The 24546-nt window shown below is 46.0% G+C and overlaps 1 protein-coding gene and 1 non-coding gene across 2 annotated transcripts in view; both read right to left on the bottom strand.

The window, feature by feature from the left end:
• The window catches only part of UBTD1 (ubiquitin domain containing 1), a 57501-nt gene that overhangs the window by 30598 nt on the left and 2357 nt on the right, over positions 1–24546 (bottom strand). The window lies entirely within an intron of this gene.
• Positions 6541–6621, bottom strand: MIR9199 (microRNA mir-9199). The gene has a single exon (NR_128912.2). It is a non-coding gene; the product is annotated as a microRNA mir-9199 (primary transcript).

Below are 24546 nucleotides of genomic sequence, written 5' to 3'. Positions count from 1 at the left end.
CAGCTTGAATATCACCTCTTCTGTGAAGCCCTCCTAATTCCCAAAGCTAGCCATGTTCCAAGCACTTCACTTCCATCTCCTAGTCCACATGACTACAAGCATATCGAGGGCATGGATGGTCTTTTAGCTCTATATCTGCAGTGTCTTGCATACAAGAATGAAAGAATCTCTACGATGGACACTAACAAACTGGTCTCCATGCTTGTCCTCTCCAAACTACACCGAGTTGCTACAAGGCAGGAACTGCCCTACTCAGCTTCTGGTTCACCCAGTTTGTGCAGCACTGAGTCTGGTACACAGATGTTTACCAAACAGGGAGGCATGTATGCAAGTTATCAAAAAGAGAGGGCATATTATTGGAAATATTCTCTCTCTCTTAGTATGCACAAGTGAAAATAATGCCTTTTGTGTTGAGACTGTTAGTTGTCTATCCAAATCCATTCACCACTCCTTGGCAAGCAGCAGCCCCGCTGCACTACATTTCCCAGCCTTCCTTGCACTCAGGATGGCCATGTGATTAGGTTCTTGCTAATGGAGTAAGCTGTAGGGACATGAGCCAAAGAGGACCTGGGCCTTAGAACAGCAGGAACGCGTCCTCTAGCTTCCCTTGTCCCTTCCACTGGTTGGAGCCCAAGCATGGTGGCAATCCAGCTTCAGCTATGCGGACAACAATGTCCTGTAATGGAGCAATGACTCCAAAGGAACTGGATCCTAGAAAGACCGCAAGCAGCAGAGCTGCCCCTTTTGCCTGGTCTGTTCACATCAGGGACATCAGGGACATTACATGAGACAGAAAAGTAAACTTTTCATTCTTTAAGCTACTGGATCATTATGCCCCTCTATCAGGCAGTGTGGTTTTACATGAATGAATGCACTTGCCTTCCCAGAATGAGCCAAGCACCAACGGGACTGAGTCTTCATGGTCCTCAAATATCTTTCTCAGTGCCAGCTGGGGAAGGGTCTGTCCTGACCCCGCTGACTCATTAAGACCTAGGAGTATCAGGAGAGGAGGCAGGGTGAAGGGGTGCACAAGTTAGGGCACACTCTGTGAGGAACTCGTAAGGAGGCACGAATGGGGTGGAAGAACACTTTGGTAACAGTGGGAAAAGGCAGCATCAGAGCAGATGGAAAGGAACAGAAAGACAAATCTGGTTCCCAAATGTTTAAAAACCTGAATCCCTGCCCTGGCCGGTTTCGCTCAGTGGATAGAGCATCAGCTTGAGGACTGAAGGGTTCCGGGTTCGATTCTGGTCAAGGGTACATGTGCAGGAGGCAGCCGATCAATGAGTCTCTCTCATCGTTGATGTTTCTATCTTTCTCTCCCTCTCCCTAATAAATAAATAAAATAAAATAAAAACCTGAATCCTGCTGGTAAGAAAGGGTTAAGGGGATGCAAAATCAAATGCACACAAATATTTATTCTAGCCTATGGTTCTCCTCACACTCATCCTGCTGGCTGTCATGGGGCTAGAGGAGAGAACAAGAGAAATGGGGAAGGAGTTGGCACAGGAGATGGTAGGCCCAATCTCATCAACATCATCTCCCGTGGAGGAACCAGGAACCAGAGAAGCTGAGTCTTCAGCCTCAGGAGTCCAGAGATAACAGTCCTGGTGCAACTCTGGGTCTGTTACTCCTGGCACCACCTCTCCTTCATTCCACTCTGGATCTCTCAACTCTGAGCTTGGGTGCCTACCAAGTCATACCCAACCAGAAGGTACAAGGACAGAGGATGGCCACTCCTTCCCTGGAAACAGGGACCACCCTGGCTGGTTTGGCTCAGTGGTTAGAGCATTGGGCAGAGGTCCAAAGGGTTGCAGATTCGATTTCCTAGTCGAGGGCATGTACCTTGGTTGTAGGCTTGATTCCTGGCCCTGGTCAGGGTGTATGTGGGAGGCAACCAATTGAAGCAACCAATCAATGTGTCTCTCTCACAATGATGTTTCTCTTTCTCTCTCCCATTCCTCCCTCCCCTCCACTCACTGGAAAAAAAATATCCTTGGGTAAGGATTAAAAACAAAAGAAGAAGAAGACAGGGACCCTGCAGGGAGGCCACACAGACGAGGGCAAGGAGCTCATTCTCTGGAGCTAAGCAGAAAAGGATTCACATTCTGATACCACCCATTAACTGGCCTTGTGACCTCAAGCAAGCTTGAATTCTCAGATCTATAAAACAGAAATAATGGTGCCACCTCACAGGGCCACTGTAAGGAGAAACTGTGGTATGTTCTGGCATGGAAGGTACTCTACAAATGCTCATTTCTTTCTGTTACCCCCAAATGTCCTCCTTGTTGGCCTGCCATGACACATAAAATTTCTACCACAGGACCTGTCCTTCAGGATTAAGGCACTTTCTTGAAACGTCCCTGTGGAATAAGATGTCACCTCCTGCAAGAGCCAATTAAATGTTCTAGGCAGGCTAGTAGGCAGGCTTCCAGAATGTCTGGTTGATGTGCTGATGTTAAAACTCCAGGTGCAGACAGGAGTTGCTCTAAAGTAGCAGGCATGGCTGCAGAGCCCTGAGGAGATGTTACAAAGAAATATGAAGTGTCAAGGATGCTAAATCTTGAGATCTGGGGATCTCCAGGAGGGTGGAGAAGATACTAAAGATCTGGAAGGCAGAATAGCTCAGGGGTGCCTCACAAGAAGGAAAAACTGAGAAAATCAGAAAAAGAGGAGACAGGAGGTAAAAACCTCTAAAGGAGAAACAGTAGGGAGTCATCAGGATGGTCCCAGCCCTCAGCAATAGTAGCCCTTCTCCAAGGTGCTCAGCCATCATATCCTGGCCCCCCTCCAGATCCCTCATCCCAGCTGCTATGTCCTGTTCCTGGCATCATATGGTTCTTACATGTCCATCCCCACCATCGCCCCACCATCCAGGTACATTCTAAAGAGGAAGAAAGCCAAAAGCTTTGACTTTGTTGTTTAGAAAAGACTTTCAGAATCTTGCCCATAAAACATGTCAGAGGATAGGAGGAGGCAGAATATACTTGAGCAGCAAAGGACAAGATTGAGCATCTCTGGGGTGGTCTTTTCTGCCTGGTCACACATTTGGGATGACCTGGGTAAGGCCCATGCCTTCTCTTTACCCTCACCATGCTATAAGGTCACCAATACTCACACCAATTCAATTCTCAGGAGTGGGAAAAGGAAAAGTTCATCAAAGGGAAACAGTCCTGATCATGTGGAACCAGCAGGTGGAGATACAAAGAAGGCCTGGCCAAGCTCATCCAAGCTGAGTGCAGATCCCCATCCCTGCACCAGGTCACGGTGAGGGGCAACCAGGCATCGTACAGGAACACACTCTGTAGAGGGCCAGGCCAATGTAAAACAAGACTTTCTCCTCATTAGAGCCATCAAAAGCTAGCCTTGCTCAAGGAAAGCCTGACTGACCTGGCTCAGCAAGGGTGCCAAGTGGAGCAACTCCACACTGGGTGGGCAGCTAGACAACATCACAGTTTGGGCTTTTCCAACTCTCATGTCCTGCCCTAACAATCTGGAGTTGAAGAAGCGATTTCATCTATATCTTACAGGGCTCAATTCCAATCAGTTGTCACCTGTTCCCAATCCCAATCAGTTGTCACCTGTTCTGTAATTCGACCCTGCTAGCCTTCTGTAATTCGCAAAAGGGTTCCCACCTACATCAACTCACTTGATGTTGTGACAGTGGCTCTACACCACACACCTCTGTGCTCTGGAACCAGCCATATGGCCATAGGAAGTCAATGAGGCAAAGCAAAAGTCAAAGGACAATCAATGCATTCATACAAACATCTGTAGCCTCATGGAGCCCAAAAGAGGTATGCCCATCCAGTCTGCCCTCCCTTGAAGCTCATCTGAGAACCATCCTCTATGGCAAGGTCCAGAGAGTTGGCCAGGTGGTTGTAAGGTCCATTCCAATGTGGGTCAGGCACACACTGCTGCCCAGCTCCTGTTGGAGGAAAGCTGGGCCCAGTCCTGCAGTTGGGGCTTCAGAAAGAATAAGAAAACTGAACCCAGAGATCCGGGCTGGGGTGATGCAGAAAGTCTGGATACTGTTGCTTGTGCCTGGGTTAGAGTGGCCCACACAGCTCGATTCAGGAAAAAAAAAAAACACCCTACCAGACTAGTGTAGGAGAGCTTCAACTTTTGCTGAACTAGATCCCATTGGAGCCAGGAGGTCCTGCAGGGGAAGCTGGGCTCTCAGAGGGCAGCCCCTTCTAATTTCAGATTGCTCTTTTTCAGGAAGAGAATGCCTTTATGGGGAACAGAAAACTACCTTCCTGGAACTTCTGTCCACAAGTGCCAGCTCCATCTTCTGAAACAATATCACAAAATCTCCAGGCAGCTCTGTGTGGAGGTTAAAATTTCTTAGCAATTAGGAGCTTGGAAGTCAGAGACCTATTCCAAATTTCAGATGGGTGATCCTGGATGGATCATCTAATCTAAGCCCCAGTTCCATTCCTGATTAGGTAGAGATGATAATATGCTCTTCTTTGGATTATTGTGAGGATTAAATGAGATCATGTATGTGAAGCTTCGGGCACAGTGCCTGGCACATAGGAAGGGTTCAATAAACAGTGATAATAATACAATAACAGTTCTTCCAGGATTTAAAGATGGCCTTCCTGATCTTCCTGTGCCCTGTGTTTTCTTGCTAAGCAGTCCCAGTTCCTCAAGACATGATTCCAAGTTCCCCCAAACACCTTTTGGTTGCTCTGTCACTAGGCAGCTGTGGCACAAAGGCAGGCGTTGGGCAAGGAGACTGTAAACCTGGGTTAGAACTCAGACAGCCTTCCTGAAGAGATGCTGGAGGGGATTATTCCATCTCCAAATCGTACCTAGCACCTCCAATGAGCCAGGCATCATGCGAAGCACTACAGACTCACTAGTCAACAAGATATGACCTCTCCCTCCAAGAGCTTAGAATTTAGTCTACTCCATAAATTAATGGTCCAAGTGTGTCCAAGCACCTAGAACTGAATTCAGAATGCCATGTCCTCAGGCATGCCCTGATACTACCTTCCCTAAGGTGAGCAGAGCTCTCCACCCACCAGCATTTTTACCAGCCATCATTTGCATGTGAGGCCATTATCCATACTTGTGGGATGAAGTGTGTTCCAGGTGAGAAGACAAAGAAAAAGGTTAAAGGTCCATGATATTCCAAATTAACAAGATTACTACAGAACTCAGCACAAAGTAAGCACTTGTCCAGGGAGTCTGAGTAGACAGCCCTGAGCCTCAGTCTCATGCTCACCTTCCCCAGAACTACCTCCTAATGGTCTTTCTCTCTTCCAAGGACACTGTGGAAGGAACATCTGCTATGGCAAGAGGTTCATCAACTACAGCTCCATGGAAGGCAGACTCTGACCGAGTGCTTGGTGGCCAGCCTAATAGCTCTAGACCAGTGGTTCTCAACCTTTCTAATGCCGCAACCTTTTAATACAGTTCCTCATGTTGTGGTGACCCCCAACCATAAAATTATTTTCGTTGCTATTTCATAACTGTAATTTTGCTACTGTTAATGAATCGTAATGTAAATATCTGTGTTTTCCAATGGTCTTAGGCTCTATAGCAGTGGTTCTCAACCTCTGGGTCGCGACCCACAGGTTGAGAACCGCTAGCAGGGTCGCCTAAGACCATTGGAAAACACAGATATTTACATTACGATTCATAACAGTAGCAAAATTACAGTTATGAAGTAGCAACAAAAATAATTTTATGGTTGGGGGTCACCACAACATGAGGAACTGTATTAAAGGGTCGTGGCATTAGAAAGGTTGAGAACCACTGTTCTAGACAGTGCTCTAGACTTGGCCTCCCTCTCCTTCTTCTCCTTGAAAAGGAAAATACTTCCTCACTAGAGAGAGAAAATATGAGGTGGCCACTTGCTTCTTCCAATGGCTTCTTTCCCTTTTTGGCAAGCATCACGTTCTTTGCTGCCCAAGGGCCTTTACTAATGCATTCCTTCTACTCAGCTTGGTCAAGGGCCCCTGCCCCAGGGTTGTACCCAACACATGACTGCCAGGACCAGGGGCCAGCAGAGGTTGAAACCTAGTTCATGTTCGTTCACCAGCAGTGGGCCCTGGCAGGGCTGCCTCTTCCCAGAGTAGGCATCTTTTCTCTAATTCACCTAAAGGTGTCTCCTTGGGCCAGCAAGTAGACCTGGCCAGGGATGGGGCCTCATAAGACAAACATGGCTACCTCAGTCTCAGCCTTCACATGTCAGCTTAGGTATCTTTTTCAGGAAAGTCTTCTTGATCCTCCACCCCAAAATAACTCATTCCCCCTATCCCATAATTCTCTCCCAACACCCTCTTCTCTCCTTAGTAGCATGCATTACATTTTTATTATTTGAGCAAAATCTGTTTCCCACTACTCTGTGAGTAACATGAGGGCAGGGAATATCTGTGTGTTCAGCTACATGCACAGGGGCAATGCATGTCTGAGCTTTTATGGAAGTAATAGAGGCCCGGTGCACAAATCTGCACGGGTGGGGTCCCTTGGCCTGGCCAGCGGTTGGGGCCATCTCGCCCAATTTGGGGGGAGGGACCCGCGGGAGGTTGGCTGTGGGAGCGCACTGACCACCAGGGGGCAGCTACTGCATTAAGCATCTGCCCCCTGGTGTCAGTGTACGCCATAGCAACCGGCAGTTTGTCCAGTTGGCGTCCTAATGGTCGCTTAGACTTTTATATATAGAGATATGCTTCAGATTAGCCTTGAACTCTCCAGGAATGGGCCTCTACAATAGGTATCGCCTTCAGGAAGTAGGTGGCAAAGCCATCAGGTAGGCTACCTCAAGAGGGTTTGGTCCAACTGAGACAAGGCAGGCAAGATGCTCCCACACAATGCGCATCATTCTTGTGACCACTAGCCAATACCTGAGGAGCCGCAGGATACACTATGGTCTCCTGTTGAAAGACAATTTCTCAGCCTTTTAAAACACATACTCCCTTTTGATAAACACAGACTTCACATACACATCCCCACCCAAAACTGCACCAGGCCCCACCTGAGAATTACTGTAACATCAGGCAAGATTTGTGTTAAACACCACTTTCAGTGGTTTACATTAAAAAAAACAACAACAATATAGCCTGGTCTTCGTCGCTCAGTGGTTGAGCGTCAACCTATGAACCAGGAGGTCACAGTTCAATTCCCGGTCAGGGCACATGGCCAGGTTGCAGGCTCTGCCCCATTGGAGAGCATGCAGGAGGCAGCCAATCAATGATTCTCTCTCTTCATTGAAGTTTCTATCTCTTTTTCCTTTTCCCTTCCTCTCTGAAATCAATAAAAAATAATATTATATATATATATATATATATAAATTTCAAACCTAAAATGTGATTATGATACTAAATATACTTTATCAAATTTCATATATGCCCAATCCCCAGAGATTTTTATATTCTTTCATTCTCCCCTCTCCCCTTGACAATCACCACTCACAGATGAGAGAGAACAACACAAAGGGCCTATTCCAAAGAGCAGCAATGTTCTAAGTCAATACAGAATGTGTAAAAGGGGCACACTGGGGCATATTTCCAGCACTCAGCACAGAATGACATGACCTAAGTGAGAAGACCATCAGATGAAAAGCCAAGAAATGAGGCTATTATTTCTAGTTTTGAAGCTCCTTCGTCAGGATAATGTCCAATTAAGTTCTTAAGACTAGGAGGACATTTTTCCTAGCTGTAAAATGGGACACTGATACAGGAGAGTCCATAGCAAAGAGAAATACCATGACACCTAGCATCCAAAGGTCTTCTCATTGTTTGGGGTATGGAGAAAAAAAGAAACAAAACACAGTTCTGAGAACGACACCACAAGGGTTCCTTATCTGGAATAGTTACTAGTTGCAACAGGCAACTGGAGAGGAAGGAGAGTTGAAGTTTATGTGGGGGGGTAGAATACTGGGCCACAACACTCCTCTTCCATTAGAGGCAGATGCATCGCCATGGTTAGGAGATGGGCAAGGGAGTCAAACCCACACGAGTTCTAGTCTTGTTCTGCCCCTTACTCACTGGAGATATCAGATAAATTACATACTAGTAACCTCTCTGAGCCTCAGTTTCCCTCAATTGTGAGAACAATAATACAGCTTGCCTCACAGGGTTATTAATGTAAAATGTTTAGCACAGCATCTAGAAAATAAGTGACCACAGAAAGTATTTATAAGTGTTAGTTTTATTATTTTTATTACTATTATTGTTTTCTAGTAGGAATGCAGGCAGCTCGATGGGCAGCCCAGAAGCACCTGACAACCCTCTCATTCTCATTTCCTATTTATTGTCACAAATGACATGACCTCTGTGACGGAGGACAGGAACAGCTGGGCAGGCCAGTGAAATGCACAGCTGCTGTGTTTAGGAAAAGTAATACTCCACGGGGCCTGAGTTTGGAAACGAGCTGCCAGGAGAATACAAAATCTTGCTTGGGGTGTGAGGAGCAGGCTACTCCAAAAGAGGCCAAAGGGGCTGTGGGGGAAAGAAGAAGAAGCATGGGGGGAAAGATCCAAACCGAAGATTCTGTGGGCACAGGAAGCTGGCCTTCCAGGAGAGAGGAGGCTGCAGGTGAGCAACAGGGAAGCCAGGGAGAACAAGGTATGGGCAGCAGGGGAAAGCTGGGCCACATCCTTAGGAAGGGGAGCTAGGGAGAAAGAACCAGGCTGCTGGGCACTACTGGATGGAGAAAGGTCAGGACAGATGAGAAGAAGGGCCATAGACTCTCCTGCTGTTGACCTCCGGTCCCCTCCTCAACCCCTCTCTATTTCCTGGACTTCACAAGTATTCCCATCACTGCCACCATCTACGGTGTCCATCTGAGTCCTCTTCTAGGCTGGCGGCAAAACAGTCTGCAGGTTTCACCATTTCCCCTTGTCCTGGGAACTTTGGAACAAGTGCTCCATGCTTTTCTCTGTGGAGAACAGGCCAACAAGGCCCTTGTGGAGTAGAAATCGCCTTCCTATTCCACCCTGAAATGTACATGGGCTAAGCTGCCCACAGTTACCCCCTTCCCCAACGGCTCTTTTCTTTCTCTTAGATGAGAGCTCAGCCTGAGTCCTGCCTACTGGGCTCTGCCCACACACAGCATCCCTCAGGGGAATGCTGGAAGTTAGAGGCAGGGTGACCTAATCCTAGACCTAATCAGTCATTCAGACGCCCCCAGATTCAAGTTCCAGACAGGCGTTGTTATTGACATAACCCCAGGTAACATGGAGTCAGCAGCAATGTCATCCACCTGGAAGGCTGGGCTGGCTGCTCGGAGCCAGCGTGAGGCCAGCATTGGTCACATTGTGGCAGGTCTAGGAAACAAGGCTCCCTGACCCCACAGAGGGGTCACCATGCAGGTTGTCACACAGGCAGCAACAGTAACAGGACTGCTTGCAATGTGCACAAGCCTTCCTGTGCACAAAGCATTGTCATGTACATAACCTTTGAACTTCCCCACATCTCTAGGAGGGGACTGGGCAGATATTGTTCCCATTTTGAAGATGAGGAAGCTGAGGTGACTGGAGCAGGGTCATAGTTCCCGAGAAGTGGAGCTGGTGTGCCCATGACCCATTCTCCAGCAGTCTCTTCCTCTACCCCAGAACTTCCCTTCTGCTCTAAATGTACACTGTTCTCCCAAACGAGAACAATGGCAAGCACTCTAGTAGCCTCACTGCTCTGGAGGATATATCTCTGCTTCAAAGAGCTTGCCTTCCCCAAGTCCCCAGTGTTGCCAGGCCCTCGCCATGCTCCTACCCCTGCCTGCCACTTCTGTGGCCCTCCCTCTGCTTTGGCCAACTTGTCACCCAATCCTGTGGACTCTTTCTTCCAAGGGGCTTCCACACCTCTTGCACTTCCACTCTGGACGTGTCAAAACAGACCCTTCCCCCCTGCCTGAATACTGCTGGCCTGCTAGTTGGCCTTCCTGTCTTCTGTCCTGCCCTGTCCCTTCCCTAGCCATCATTGTCATCCTTTGAAACCAGCAGTATCCTCTCATCCTCCCATCCCCCTGGTCAAGTGTTCCTAGTGGCTCACCATCACCTCCACACCCCTCCCTACAACTTAGCTATAAAGGTGCCTTTCAGAACTTATTGCCCACTCCTGAAGGTGCACACGCCTGCCCGACCCCTCCCTGCACCCCTGCTTTAGCTCATACTGGTCCACTTCCTGAGCCCCTCCTCTATTCCATTCTTCAAGGCTCCACTCCCCTGTATCCATAAGCATCGCCTGACTGTATTATATATGAGGAGACTGTTTCTTAATGCCTGTCCTGCCCCAAGCTCTAAAAGGGATGGCCTCCCATCCCACATGATCAGGCGCCCCCCCTCCCCCACCCCCCTAGCTACCTGTACCTGGGTGGTCCCATGACCGAGAAAATAGAAAAGCCAAACCACTGGCTTCCAGAACTTGGCATTGGTGTGCTCCGTCACGGAACAAAGCAATTAGAGGAGAAGGCTGGGCCTACAGAGAGGGAAGCCAAGGTAGATGTTCAGATTAAAGCAGAGAGGCCATCAGCCCCCAAGAGACAGAGCTGCCTCCAGTCCTGACTGCTGTGCAGCCTCAGCTCCCATGAGGCCTCACCATACTCCTGCCAACAAACACTCCTTCCCTGAGCCCACCTAGGGAGTCCTCTTCTCTGTGTGGAAGGCGGTAGACACCAGCTCGGGGAGCCCTGTGCCCTCTGTCTGACAGCCCCAAACGGAAGAGCTGTGTACTGGCAACAAGCAGCTCTGCCAAGTGCCCCTTCTTTTCCTGTCTCCCCTGTATGGCTAGTAAGAGTTCCACACACACCTGGTTTCCTCCATGGGAAGAGCTCCTCATTTAGGGCTGGAGGAGCAGGCAGCTTTGGGGCTGCCTGTGCGGCTCACAAGTTCTCTTCTAAAGCTGCCCCTAATCCACACAGAGTCAGGAGTGGCTACTGCCAGGCATGTTTTGTTCATGTGACCCATCCCGATTGGGGCGGAGTGGACCAAGGGTAGAGACGTGATGACCTAAGCTGGGCCAATGGGACTCGCTCCCCTGGGAATCTAGACTTTGGACTAGAGATCTGAGTCCCTCTGAGTGTGGCTGGAACTGCAGCAGAAACACTTGGGGCCGTGTGGGCTGAGGAAGGAGGAAGCCAAGCTTCAGAGACAAGAGACAAAGGGGAGAATCTAACAAGACTTTTCCAATCCCTGCTTAAAGCCAGGGAGCAATCCTGTCGTGTGGTCCTGGAACCCTCTAACAAATCACCTTTTTTGCTTAAGCTAGGTTCAGTTGGTTTGTTACTTGTAATCAAGAGGTCTTAACACAGCTGGGATCTTCCTTGTGCTCCTCCAGGAATACAAAGCAGGGGCTCAACAAACAAACTTGCTGAATGAAGGAAACTGGCCCTGGATTTTGGCTTTCTGATTTCTGCCAAAAGCACCACTGTGCTCTAAAAAACCCCCACATATAAAGTGTGTAACTCAGCCCCAGGCAACTTAACATAAATGTACTTTCTTTGCCTAAAATGCACTATATCCTCATTTTCATCTCTTTTTTGGAAAAAAGCAGCACTAAAAGGAAAAGCAGGTGGGAGCAGGCCAGAAAAAACAGCCCATGGCAGTGCAGACTACAAGTCAAACTGGATCTGCAAACTCTGTGCTACTCCCCCCTCCCTCAACTACCCCCACTACAAAAAACTCTGCCCCAAGATCTCTGTCCTACGCTACTCCCCGTCTACCCAAGAGGACCATCAAAGTCTCCAGAGGTCACAAAGCTTGTAACACGGCTGATGGGTCATTTATTCCAGAGGCCATCACAAGGCCAGACCCATGAAGCCCAAAGCTGGAAGAAACCTCAGAGGATGGTCTTGCCTAGTGATTTCCAAACAGGACCCCAAGACTTCAGGGGAACCTCTTCTGGCCCCTATCTCCCTGGCATCAACCAGTACAGCACCCACTTGGTTGTATATATCAAGCTACCTTGTAAGCTTGCATCTGAAGGGGTTCTAGTGGCTTAAAAAAATAGTACAGCCCAGCCAGTGTGGCTTAGGGGTTGAGTGTTGACCCAGGAACCAGGAAGTCATGGTTCAATTCCCGATCTGGGCACATGCGGGGTTGTGGGCTCAATCCCCAGTAGGGGGCATGCAGGAAGCAGCTGATCAATGATTCTCTCTCATCGTTAATGTTTCTATCCTTCTCTCTCTCTCCCTCTCCCCCTTCCTCTCTCTGAAATCAATTTTTTTAAAAAATATTTAAATTAAAAGAACATAGTATAAAATTCCTGCTCCAGACCAACTCCTTCATCATTCAGATGAGGAAGCATTCAGGGAATCATGGGTGCCACACATACTGGTGTCAAGTGGTAAAGCTGGAAGAGAATTCTGGCCGCCTGACTCTCCCCGCTGCCTCTCTCCTGAGGCTGCTCCTTCAAAGGCTCGCTTGGGCAGGGTCAGAACCCTGGTCCTGTGTGGGTGAGCCCTGGCTGGGGAACACAGAAAGGACAATGAAGACACAATGCAGTGCCCACCATTGGGCACGGAGTCCGAGGTGACCCTGGCTTCATCAGCGGAAGGGCGATGAACAATATGGAACTGTCCTGATGCTAGTCCTCTGCTATATATAGTTTCTCCCCTGAAATGACCTCACGCAGCAGCAAAGCTTGTGGTGTGGCAAAACTGGCTATGTGTCCCCAACTCCAGAGAAGGAGAACACCGCTGAAGAACACAAACGGGAAAAAAGGGGAGTCTGCAAGATAGGGGGTAGGGGAGCAAGCTTATGAGACAAATCAGGAGAAAATTTTTCCCTTAAATCCCTAGGCAACAGCAGAGAAGAGAAAACCTGAGACACTTGGGTAGATGATGAAATATGAGTCTCAAGTCTGGGGTGCTGGAGCCCCTGGTTTCTCACAGGCTCTAGTCCTTGCTGCTCACAGATGTTGGGTGTCTCTTCCCAAACAACATCATTCATCTGCACCCCATTTGCAGTGACCAGCAGAGGCTCTCTTTGACCTAAATGCGCCCATTTACTCTCAAGACCTTCCCTACCTTGGTGTATAAAGCTAATTCGACTCTATTGCCTAAAAGAAAAAAAAAGAAAAGAAAAGAAAGGCTAGAAAGATAAACACCAAATGGGGAATGGGGACTCTCTCTGGGTGGTGGGAGTACAAAGATTTTCTTCTTTTGGCCTTCTGGTATTGTTCACATTTTTTACATGAACACGTATTACTTTTACAATAAAGAAAATCATATTACTTGCTTCTCTCCAACCTTACCCTCCAAACTCTCCTCACTTACCCCCAATACCCGTCCTATCCCACCTTAACTCTTTCTAAACTGTCTATACATTGTCTTCGTCTCTGCTTGTCTGTACACTGTCTGCTTGAAATGGTTTCACACTTTTGTCTTTGCTTCCTCCCCCCCAGACAGATGGAAAGCCACACATGTATAACATTTACACACATGTTTGCAGGAATGAGGCAGGATGTAGTAGAAAGGGCACAGGAACTGGAGTCAGATTTCCTGGGTTCAATATCAACTCCACTTCTGACTTTGCCGGGCAGACCAACATCCTGACCAGAAACTTGACCTCTCTGAACCAGTTCCTTTAGCTGAAGTCCTTAAAATTGCCAATACCCTTCCCCTAAATGATAAGGGTGGGTTCTGAGCAAGACTGCCAACCTCACAGTTTTTGAAGAAGTGATCATTTTACCTCTAAAACTAAGGCTCCAGATCCAGCCTAAAAACGGGGTCCATCCATCCATACTCAAACTAGCACCGGGTGGTGGCTACATTCAGGAAGGACGGGGTCCATAGGCTGAAGTCTCTCCTTGGACACTTCCTCTGGCCCAGGGCCCCTGGCATAGACAAATGCCCAAGGAATGAGTGGTGCTCTCAGAAGTAGCGGGCTGAGCCTCTCTGTCCAGGACTGCAGGAAAAGTGTTTGACGGCCAACAATGGGCCAGGCATCCAGTCCCTAGATCTTCCAGGGGGCACGTGTCACGGAAGGACAGAGCTAGACTGAGCTTCAAACAGGAAGGGTCAGCTGCAGATTAAAGAGCCTGATGAAGCTTTCCTTCAGCCTATTGACTCCAAAAACCAGCCCATCCTGCTCCCCAGGGAGAAGGCCCAAATAACAGTGCATACAGCCTGTGGCGGTTTTATAGTTTCACTTGGGGCCTTATAAAAAGCCATAATAACAATAAGCTTCCAGCCAAATAAGGCCCCCTTCTTCTCAGCAGCCAGTCCTGGACCAGGTCATGGATAAGAACATCAAATTGGGCCAGACCACGATGAGCTCTGGGCTCTGTGAACCTGATGTGAGAGCACAGAGGGAAGAAGAACCATCAGCAACCAAAGAAGTAGGCCTGGGATGTAAACACGGCGTTCAGAGCATCCCCAGCTCCCAGGACTGCCTCCTTAGCTCACCCTGGACCCTCGGCTCTGTGTCATGGATCTGCCCACTGGAGATGCTCAGGTGGAAGTGTGTTTGGAAAAAATAAAAAGAAATCACAGAAGCTCCAGTATTCATCACACTGTAATCTCCTTGAGGAAAGGAATGGACTCTCCATGATGTGCCCTGTGCGCAGCACAGCGCCCAGTGTAAGGCAGATGCACTGGATATTTAGTTTCCCATGGTGGTTAAGGAACAGGCCTTGGGATACAACTACCAGGATTCGAACAACAGTTCATCCGCTTTCATGGACAAATGTCTTAACCTCCCTGAGCCTCAGTTTCCTCATCTATAAAGTGGAGGTAATTATGCCTAACTTACAGGGCTGATGTGAAAACTGAAAGCAATAAAGTCCAACACCTAGTAGCGTGCCTAACACATATGTAACAGAAAATTAATAAATGATACCAATTTCAGTGATGATGATTCCTGAAGCTGCTGTGAGAGCTCAGGAAATGAACTGGTCAGTCAAATGACCGTCTATTTTGGGGAAAGAGTGCATTCTCTAAGTTAATAACCAATATCATGCAATATCCCATTTTACAGAGAACAGTGTGGTCTGTTTCCCAGACACAGCGCGGGAGTGGGGAGAGGTGGAAGAAGGGACAAATCCATGAAGGTTGTCACCAAGTGCACTTGCTGGCACATTCAAGATGTGCAGTGTGAGAACTGGCAGAAGTGGACTATTTGCTAGTCATGAGTGACAATGACGTCAGTAAACCAGCTCTACCTGTTTAGAGCCCAATGAGCCCTTAAATTGAAATTGACAGTGAGGTAGATATTGCATGGAAGGAGCCCAGGGCTGAGAATCAAAAACAGTGGTCTAGAATCCAAAACCTTCCATTTCTCACAGTGTTATAATGCACATAATAGTAGAAAGCACTGGGCCTCTCCCCTTAAATGAGGATCATCTCACCCTCGGTGAATTACTAAGAGGATTAGATGATATGTGTATGAAGTACCTAGTGCACAGCCTGCCACACAATAGTGGCTCAATAAATAGTATCTAATAATTATAAACAATTTTTTTATTCTAGTTACAGAGGGCTGTGTGTTAAGTGTTGATGTTTATCACCAGTTTCTTGGAAGTTCATGGAGGAGGTGTTTGCAATTGACAAAGTGTATCAGAGAAATATAGAAGGGTCTAGGAAGGAATCCCAGCGGATCCAGAGATGTCTGACAAGCTGAAGATGGGCCACAGCAAACTAAGGGCGCTCCAGAGCCTTGACTTATCAGGCAAGTAATATTTGCATCTGTAAAGAGATAGCCCAGAAAAGTAGCCACTAGTTGTTGGAATAAGCAAGAGTGTGGAGGTGTTGCAAGGGATTTGTTACTAACAAGAGTTGAAGTTCTTAAGTTTTTGTGAATGATTCACTTTTCTTTTTTTTAAAATGAAGTTGAATTCAAGGCCATCTCTATACAAACACCATTCTTGGGCAACTTGCTTCCAATTTGCTTTCCTGAACGAATGATTGTAATGACAAGAACAATAGATAACCAGTCAGTACTAGTATATTCAATGGATATTAGGTTTTGTATATAAACTTCATTGGCCTTGCTTCACACCTTGGGGAGGGAGTGACAGTTTGGAGACAGCTAGTGTAAATATAGTGACAAGCATAGTGAAATAGTAAAAAATAATAACTACCATTTATTGGGTATTTTAATATGTCCCAGGCACCATTTAAGGACTTTATGTTCATTAACTCATTTAATTCTCATGACAACCCCATGGAGTAGGTACTATTATCTCCATTTTACACATAAGGAAAGTGAGGCCCCCGAAATCCAGAACAATTTGCCTGAGGCTAATGAGCTGGAGGAGCTGGGATAATAAAATGCAAATAGTCGCTACATGAATAAAATACTTGTCATAACTGTCATAATTATCTTCTACCAAAAGAAAACTATATCTTATAAAGATCCTCTTTGAAAGATGTCAGATATTGCAAATCAAAATAAATGCATGGCCAGCACTTTCTATATACTCTGACTCCAGGGAAAAGGCCAGAGCGTGGCCAAAACCTGATTTTCCGGGTGGGATAGGGGTAGGTACACTCCACTCCTCCCAACACTCTAAGCTGAACAGGAGTCAGTAGAATACAAATCCCCAAGGGAACACTGAATTTGGCCTTAGTTATTGTCATTAACAACCTACTGCTATCATTTGCTAAGCATCTGCTGTGTGTGGGCATCTTGCTGATCACTTTACACACAGGATCGCATATACTAATAATCCTTGACTACACTACCCTTGCCACCATTTTACAGATGTGGAAACTAACGCTCTGATCTGAGACTTTCTCACTACTCTATCCCTTCTTTGTCAATAATCTTGAGCAGCTTAACACCCTCACTAAATCTCAGTATCCTCATCCATAAACCAGGAAAAATGATTCCTGCCCTGCCTACCTAACAGGATGGCTGTGGCAATCAAATGATATATTATACTTGAGAAAGCACTTTGAAATCTGTAAAATGCTGAGCAGAGCAATGGATGGATCATTAGTCTTATTAATTACGAAGAATGACACCTGATCCTGTAAGCACTTCACTAATGTGACACTGTTGCTTCTTTTCCCTTGGGAATTTGGGAGTAATTCAGTCTGCAGAGCCAGGGCACTCTTTTCAAGTCCCTGGCATCTGGGAGTTGGAAAGAGGAGGTTCCTTCTGGGAGGAGGAGGAAACAACAATGCCTGCATTCTACTTGTTTCTCTTTAGGAACACAATCTTGGTTGAGATTCTACTGCTCCTAGTAAACTCAGCCTTCAAACAACACTCAATGAATATTTATTGAGCACCTACTATGTGCCAGGCACATGTGGCTCCTAAGTGTGCAGGCTGGGGTCTAGCTGCTGGAAAATGAAAGGAGGCCATGTGCTTCTCTCCGAGCTGTTGAAATGAATCTAGGAGGTCAGCTGTGAAGTCTGCAGAGCTTCAAGGACAGTGACCACTCTGTCCTTGAAGCTCTGCAAGACTTCACAGCTGACCTCCTAGATTCATTTCATGGGAGCTGGAGGAGGGACTCACAGCACAATGGAATGAGCACTGGAACTGAGTCAAAGTACTTAAGCTGAGTTCCATGACCACCAGCAATCAATTTACCTTCCTGGCCATCAGCTTTCCCAAATGTAAAATGAGTAAAAATGTCCCCATAGGCAAAATGGAAAGAATCAAATAAAATGATGGTCTGAATGTATCTAGCATGTTGCCTGAAGGTACTCAATAATAAACTCTTATTTTAAAAAACATCTTAATTCCAGTGAAAATAAACTACAGTGGCCAAAAGCCTGGGCTCTGAAATCAGACCACTTGGGTTCCAGTCCTGGCTCTGTTGTTTACAGCTGTGACCGTAGGCAAGAGATGTTAACTTTCTAAGGTCTGATTTCTTCATCTGTAAAAAGGTGATAATAGTTGTGAGGATTGACCGAAATACTGCATGGTGATGTTCCCGGCATATGGTAATCACCCAGCTGTTGCTATTGCAGCTCTTCAAGCCCTAAAAACAACAAAACTCCATCCATGGGCTTGACTCTAGGATGCAGGCTACTTGGGGACCAGTTGGCTGCCTAGGCTTGGGCTCTGGTGCCAGCCTCCCAGAGGAGACAGGTACAAATGAGGCCACCCCTGTTCCCCACTGTCCCCACTCTTACCCTGCAGCAAGAAGGTGCTCCAGACCTTTTCCTTACAGGTTTCTCTTTCCAAGGGCAATAGATGCAGGAGTTGAGGGCCTGGGGCTGGTCAGAGGTGTGGGAGCACATTGTACTCGGTCCCCCTTCCTTGTGGGCTCAGAAAGCAGAGAGATCTTGTCCCCAACAGCTCGGAGAGAAGCACATGGCCTCGAACAGCAGACAAGCACCAATTTACCATGTCACCGTAACACTCCATACCTTTCATTGAGCCCTACATTCTTCACTTGAACCACAGTCTTGCATCTCTCACATGCAAAAGGGAGCTAAAAAGAAGTGATGCTCAGAGTAAGATAGCATTAACATCTTTGGGAGCCAGATAAATGATAACACAGAAATGCTTTGCTTAACAGGAGACATCCATCCATCCATCCATCCCAACTATTGACCACATAGTTAGAAACCAAATTCTGACTGACCAGAAAAATGTCACAGACTCTCCCCACCCCAAGCTCCTGTATTTGCCTCTCTGGGGGACCTGTCAAGCTTCACTTTGAGCCCATCTACTCTTTCTCTAGGCATAATTAAAACAAGTTCAAGAAATGAGAGGGGCTGCTATTTGAGCCCAGCAGATGGGATCTCAAGAAGTGAATACTTCAATGATACCACTTCACACCCATTAGGATGGCTACTACCTAAAAATGAGTGCATGCACGTGCGCGCACGCGCACGCGCACGCACACACACACACACACACACACACACACACACACAAAGCAAACAAACAAAAAAGACACACAGAAAATAACAAGTACTTGCATGGATGTGAAGAAATTGGAACCCTCATGCATTGCTGGTGGGAATGTAAAATGGCGCAGCTGCTGAAGAAAACAGTACACTGTTTTCCTCAGAAATTAAAATATGATCCAGCATTCCACTTCTAGGCATACACACAAAAGAACTGAAAGCAGGGTCTCAAACACATAATTGTACATTCATGTTCACAGCAGTATTATTCACAATAGCCAAAAGGTGGAAACAACCTAAGTGTCCTATGATGGCTATGGATAAGCAAAATGTAGTATATGCATACAATGGAGTATTATTCAGCCCTAAAAACAAGGAAAATTCTAACACATGCTACAACATGCATGAAACTTGATGATGCTATGCTGAGTGAAATAAGCCAGACACAGAAGAACAAATACTGTATGATTCGTTTTATGAGATACCTAAAGTAATCAAATTCATAGAGACAGAAAGTTGAATGGCAGTTGCCAGGGGCTGAGAGAAGGGAGAATGGGGAGTTGGTGTTCAATGGGTACAAAGGTTCAGTTTGGGAAGATGAAACAAGTTCTGGAGATGAATGGTGGTGATGGCTGTACAACAGCATGAATGTACTTAATGTTACAGAACTGTGCACTTAAAAGTGATCAAAATGATAAATTTTATGTTATGTATATTTAACAATTTTTTACTAGGGAGGGGAGGAAGTGACCACTGACAACCAGGGAGAAAACAGAGCAACAATTATAAGTGGAAACATGAACCTCAAAAGCACATCAGCAGAGAACCATTTAGTTTGGGGCTCACTGCTCTAGAGACTCATAAGCCCAAAGGCCTGATGCTGTCATAACGCAATAACTGATCAGGCAAGACCTGCTCTTCTAATTCAGAGCCAGGGACAGGACTCAAGAGCCTCCTTGCACCAATGCTGCTGCCTGGGACCTGGAGGTAGGGCTCTGAACAGGCTCTACCTTGGCAATTTCCTTCTGCCTGCCACCAGTTTACCCTCATCTCCCCTCTCCTTTCAGATATAAAGACTTTTGAGAGAACGAAGCTTTTGATGTCCCCACCTCCACCAAGCAAGTGCTTTGTATATATAGATGCGAACTCAACATTGCAAGTTGCAGAGGTTATTCATGCTCAGCATAATTTGCTTAGAAGCATATCATCCATTTCAGAAAGAGTCTCATCCAAAAATGGTTTTAAAACATTTCTTTTATAGTTTTGTTCCTTTAAAAAGAGTAAACTTCAATGATATGGTGTGGGAGGAATCACTGGCTATGGTTTCTGCGTAAAAATTCTGTAGCTTTGGATAATAGAAACTATGTTCACACTCTTTTTTCATCCAGGATCTCACTTGATTCTTACAACCTCTTTAGGAGGTCAGTAGGGTACAAATGGGGAAACTGAGTTCAGAGAGACCAAGAGGCTTGTCCAAAGTAACACACAATTAGGAAGGAGCAGAGAACCAAGGTTTATTTCCCATTAATGCCAAATGAGGCTCTGAGTTGGGACCTCATATGTGAGAAGATAGTGCAGCCATAAAAGCAATTTTTAAAACAGTGTCAGCTTATTTTATCCCTATAACATCTCTCTGAAGTCAACTGGAGATATTATCATATTTTCATTTATCAAACAGAGGATCAACTGAGCACAAACAAATGACTGGCCCAAGATCACCACTCAAAAAAATGGCAAAGAGACTAGACCTCCTCCCTTTTCAATACATTTGACTTTGACCACTTCCCTCCAATGTCTTGGCCTCAGAATACTCGAAATTTAAAGGAGCCCAGGCAGTTTTTATATAGGTTGCACCATATTTCTGTGAACTCGGCAGGGAGTAGATATACCTTTATTCTTTTATTAATAGCTGGAAAAGAAAAGAGAGGTTAAAGAAATCTTCAAGTTCCTTTCAACTCTAAAATTCTATGATTCTAAAAATTCCCCACAAGTTAATGGGGTAGAGAGGCCTGGAATCCACATCACCCTCCTCCCTGCCTCGGCCTGTTAGGCTACCCCATCACTTCCCCTTGAGTTTATGACTACAAATACCATGTGTACCTGGGAGAGGTGTCCACTCTTACACAGATGCACACATAAAATGGCTAGAAAGTGCTACTCCCTGGCTAGAACCCTAGAAGAGGGCTTCACTTTGCTCTCCTGCTTCAGCTCTGGTATCTTCTAGAAAGAGGCTCCCAAACCACAGGGCATTATACCCCAGGTATTTGAGACCTTCCCTAGTCCTTGGTTGAGAGAGAAACCAGTCCCAGGAACAGAACAACACTCTGAGTTGGCAGCTTACGTCCCTTCATCAAATACCTGCCCTAACACCCATCTAAGATGGGATCACAATCAGATCTGCTCATTCCTGCTTTTCTATAAACCTCACCAATTCGGTCACACACACTAGTTTCATCCAACAATATTAGGCATCTACTATACACCAGGCGCTGCTCTAGGTACCAGGGAATGAGCAAATAAAAATCTCTGGCCACATCCAGTAGGGAAGACAGCCACTGTCAGGTAATGGTAAGTGATGTAAAGAAAAATAAAATAGGGAATAGTGGTAGATAATGCTGAGAAGAGGTGGTGAAGGGAAGGGGTCGATTTCCAAAAGAATAGCCTGGAAGGGCTTACCTGAAAAGGAATGTTTGAGAAGATGAGGAGAAGACAGAGAGAGGGACCCATTCAGATATCAGAGGCTGGAAGAGGGAATGAAGAGCAAAAGATGGTTTAAGAAAGTTAAGCTGGTGAAAACCCTATTATGTCTTGTAGGCCAACACAAGGACTTTGAATGAGATGGGAGCAAAGGAGTAACAAAATCTGACTTACAGTTTACAGCATCACTCTTGCTGCTGAGCTCAAAATAGTCTGTCGGGAGACAAGGGAGGAAGTAGGAAGGTCAGTTAAGAGGCCAATGGTAGCTTAGACGAGGGTGAAAGTGGTGAAGACGGTAAGAGTCAGGTTCTGGATATAGTTAAGGCAAAGCCAACAAAATCTATTGATTAAGTGGATGTGGGATGTGAGAGAAAGGGAGGAGTCGGGGATGACTCTAGAATGTTAGGGGCCTGGGCAACTGGAAGCATTAAATCACCATTAACTGTGATGGGAAAGTGTGGAAGGAGCAGGGGTGGGGATTCTATTTGGGGCATATTAATCTGAGAAGCCTTTTAGAAATTAGATGTGTTACATAGGCAGCAAACTATATAAGGCTAGACAGGATGGGCTGAAATGATAAATGTGGGTGTCCCCAGCATATATAACAACAATACATAATTATATGTATAATCATACAGGATTTCCATGTATGATCACATGTAATTTGTAAGACTATATGTTTATTATCTGTCCCCCTAAACTGTAAGTTTCATGTGGCCAAGGACCAGGTCTGTTCACAGCCAGTAAGGTGCCTGGCACTCAGTAAATATTTACTGAGCAAATGGAGAAGTTGCCCAATTCCTCTCTCAAGAATAGCCACAGCAGCCCACACAATGAGAAGCTGACTCTTTGCCAAGCCCAACCAGCCCAAAACAGGGCCCTGGGTCTGTCCATCCCTAGCTTGAGATTCCAGAATGTAAGTGGATACGCCTGGCACACCAGAGTCAGATATTTGGGTTTCAGCCCTGCCACATTCTCAAAGGGTGGAGCTGGGCAAGAGATTGGCCTGTTCTACCACCTCTATTTCATCCTGGGGTGGCCAGGGGAAAGGCTGCCTTACTCACTCACTTCTTGGGCAGAGCTATTGACCTACCCAGGGTATATGTATGGGGTGGCAGGAGCCCCCCAAAGGAGTAAACCCCCAAGTATTCTCTGAAGTATGCAAGGGCCACCCAGGATCTGAAGGGGAGAACACAGACCACTGGGTTTGCATTAAGAGTAACAGTTAAGGGGGGTGGGCAGGAAGAGATTAACTGAAGAACATATATGCACTGACCATGAACACAGACAATAGGGTGGTGAAGGCCTGGATCAGGGTGGGAACCGGATTATGGAGGACAAGAGGGAAAAGGGAGGGACATCTGTAATACTCTCAATAATAATAAAGTTTTTAAAAATGAATAACAGGCTTTTTGTGTTTTTTTTAATATATTTTTATTGATTTCAGAGAGGAAGGAAGAGGGAGAGAGAGATAGAAACATCAATGATAAAGATGATCATTGATCGGCTGCCTCCTACATGCCCCCAATTGGGGATTGAGCCCGCAACTCAGGCATGTGCCCTTGACCGAAATCAAACCTGGGACCCTTCAGTCCGAAATCCGACGCTCTATCCATTGAGCCCAACCAGCTAGGGCTGAATAACAGTTTTAAAAAAGTGACAATCACAAAACTTGATGAGATGAGAGGACCGCCTAATTCTTCCAGCTAATGCAATACTGCCTGACCAGTGGACGTCAAGTCTCTGCTTCACCTGTCAAGTGACTAGGAAGACAGAATTTAGGCCAAAGGGTGACAAATGCATAAGATTTCAACTTTCAAGTTGGATAGCTCCCTTTGTGAAGATGATCACAATGGCTCTGATGATATAGTATAACCCCCCTTCCCATTCTAAAATATTAAGTGTGACCCGGAGAAGACTGATGACTTGCCCAGGGTCACCCAGCTACAGGCCCAGGACTACAGCTCATATGCTAGCTCTCTGTGAAGCTTTCTTCCATTACATCAGTGACCAAGGAAAGGTAAGCATTAGCATTACAGTGGGAGCTAGGGGAATTTTAAGCATTAGTGTTACAACACAAAACTGTCCTTAGCAAACTGTCCTATAGATGTTACAGGAATGCCACGTGCACACTGAGATTAAGAAGGATTCCTTCCCTTATACCAAACTTGTCATCTTATAGTTCCCCTTGGCTTTGGATATTATTAATAAAGCTATTTATAGCTGGGACCCACAGAATTGCAAAAATGATACAGTAGAACAGGCGTCCTCAAACTACGGCCCGCGGGCCACATGCGGGTGTTTTTGTCGTTTTGTTTTTTTACTTCAAAATAAGATATGTGCAGTATGCATAGGAATTTGTTCATAGTTTTTTTTTTAAACTATAGTCTGACCCTCCAACTGTCTGAGGGACAGTGAACTGGCCCCCTGTTTAAAAAGTTTGAGGACCCCTGCACTAGAAGGTAGAAAATGTAGAAATATATTTCAGTAAAATGTTTACATGAAAAATTCAGATGGTAAGATGAAGTTGAGGCAGCTTTCTAAAGTCAACAAATTTTGAGTGCTTCCTTTATATAAGTCACTGTGCTAAGTGTCGAGTATTTATGTGTGCGTGTGTATATGGTTAAATGAATGAATAAGAAAGACACACACACACACATACACACGGATAAGACAGAACCCAACTCTTCAAGGCTTGCGATGTAGTTGCTGATATAAGACTGTAAACATCAAAGAAATGACTAATAATATGGAGTAGATAATTGTTAAGTAAGTGGCATGATGTGTCTGAACAAGTTCTCAGAAGAAGCAATCAGATCTACTGAGGAGGGGGTGAAACTGTCAGCTAAGGTACTTCTAGAAAAATATTGGATTTGAGGTGGACCTTAAAGGGAAAAAAGGCTCTTAATAAGCAAGGGGGAATAGCAGGAGCAAACATTGGTGGCCTTATTGTCAGGGAAGAAAAAGAAATCATGCCTTAAATGGAAGGACTGGACCAGACTTGAACAACCTGGAGTTAAAGTTCTTGTAGACATGGGGAGGTACAAAATTTTTTCTGAACATAGAACTATATGGTTTGGAGAAGGTTAATTT

The sequence above is a fragment of the Eptesicus fuscus genome, chromosome 17 (assembly GCF_027574615.1).
Source record: "Eptesicus fuscus isolate TK198812 chromosome 17, DD_ASM_mEF_20220401, whole genome shotgun sequence".
NCBI lineage: Eukaryota > Metazoa > Chordata > Mammalia > Chiroptera > Vespertilionidae > Eptesicus > Eptesicus fuscus.
This window is presented reverse-complemented; position numbering and strand designations above follow the sequence as displayed.